This window comes from Pyxicephalus adspersus, chromosome 1 (genome assembly GCF_032062135.1).
Source record: "Pyxicephalus adspersus chromosome 1, UCB_Pads_2.0, whole genome shotgun sequence".
Taxonomy (NCBI): domain Eukaryota; kingdom Metazoa; phylum Chordata; class Amphibia; order Anura; family Pyxicephalidae; genus Pyxicephalus; species Pyxicephalus adspersus.
This window is the reverse complement of record NC_092858.1, coordinates 3,279,821-3,281,472: the sequence shown is the minus strand read 5'-3', so window position 1 is coordinate 3,281,472 and position 1,652 is coordinate 3,279,821. Positions and strand designations below refer to the sequence as shown.

Here is a 1,652-nt window from a genome sequence, read left to right as displayed (position 1 = left end):
CATTAGAGTGTCAGCTCCTCTGTACAGAGACTGATGGGACTGGCTCAGTGTTCTCTGTACGGCACTATGGTATATGTCAGAGCTAAGAAAATGTATAATAATAGTGTGTGACTGTGGGGGGCATTAGAGTGTCAGCTCCTCTGTACAGAGATTGATGGGACTGGTTCTGTGTTCTCTGTACAACACTGCGGTATATGTCAGAGCTATATAAATGTATAATAATGGAGTGTGAGTGCAGGGACACAGTAGAGTGCAAGCTCCTCTGCATAGACACTAATAAACCTGGCTGTGGTATTTGTCAGAGTTTTATAAATTAGAGAAAATAATACATTTAACTACATTATGTTATGTACTGTTATATTGCATGTTGTTATATTTTGTTATTTGATGACGTTTTTTTGTTTCATTATGGTATATGCATCTTGTGTATTCACGTGATCACACAAATAATATCATAGTCATACCATTTATTCACAAACCTCTCATCTACACAAAATAATATATTTCTATTATCACACCTCCTTCATAGAATATTGTCTCACACGGTCAGAAAGTGTATCGCAGACATTCTACATTTCCAATCACACATCATCAGAAATTATTTCTTATGTTATATTCTTATGTTCTACATGACGTACCTGCTATGTTGGAGATCTCTGTCTTCTGTTACTTGTTCTGTGTTCTGATTGACTCTTATCTGCATCTTATCAGAGCTCGGTATCATGTGACAAAAAGTTACAAATAACAGCACATGCTCTGATTGGCTATGGCGGCTCCGGGGACACATATTGTGCAGGGGGTGGTGAGGTCACTAGAAAGTCACAGGATTTGTGAATTTCCTTGTTACACTCTTTTATGAGTGCTTCTACGAAGATTAACTTCCAGTCTGCAGAAGGTGACCAATATGGCCGGCAACGGCCCTTCCCTTGATGACGACTAGTCCAGACCTCTCTTCATGTGGACAACCCAAATCAGGAACGATACCCATCAATCTATGATCAAACAGAATGCAGATGCTAGTAGAACCAATAACAATTTTGCAAATATGTTTATTTGTGTAAAACATTTTAGTGCTTCCATGTTCAAGTGGCATTATATCTATCTTTTTCAGTTTTGGAGAGCTTTAATAAATCAGGCCCTAATTCAGAAATATTCTGTTGTATTAAGTATTGATCAGCTTGTCTCTGTGCCTAGGTGGCTGCTTCTATGGGTCTTGGAATGTGGATATCATGGTGGCTGATTGGATATCACCTTAACACTCTTGTCTTGCAGGCACTAAGGTCTAAGATGTGAATCATACATTTTGGCCTAGATACTATCTTTAGGTGGTGTGCATGCTCTCTCCATGTTTGTTTGGGTTTCCTTTAGGTATTCCTGTGCCCTCCCACATCCCAATAAAACATACTGGTAGGTTAGGTTACACCCTAATTGGCCCTCATCTATGTTCCACGAGTGCAGTAGAGACATTAAATTGTGAGCTTTACTAAAGGACGGTTCATGAAATCATTATGAACCCCATACAGTATTGTATAATACAGTATGTCGGATTTATATAAATGTATAATAAAAACATAGGGCTTCAGTTTTCTCCCCAGCCCTTTATCGCTGGGCGCACCACCCAGCACTTTTCACTAACCACCTGGCTGTTTTTG

General features: G+C 39.2%; 1 protein-coding gene across 1 annotated transcript in view; it reads right to left on the bottom strand.

Annotated features, from left to right (window-relative positions):
- LOC140323555 (uncharacterized) overlaps positions 1-714 on the bottom strand; it is a 3,448-nt gene extending 2,734 nt beyond the window's left edge. The window contains exon 1 of the mRNA XM_072400738.1: positions 639-714. The gene's annotated coding sequence lies outside the window, so the exon portion shown is untranslated. The remainder of the gene's footprint in view (positions 1-638) is intronic.
- Positions 715-1,652: the final 938 nt, after the last annotated feature.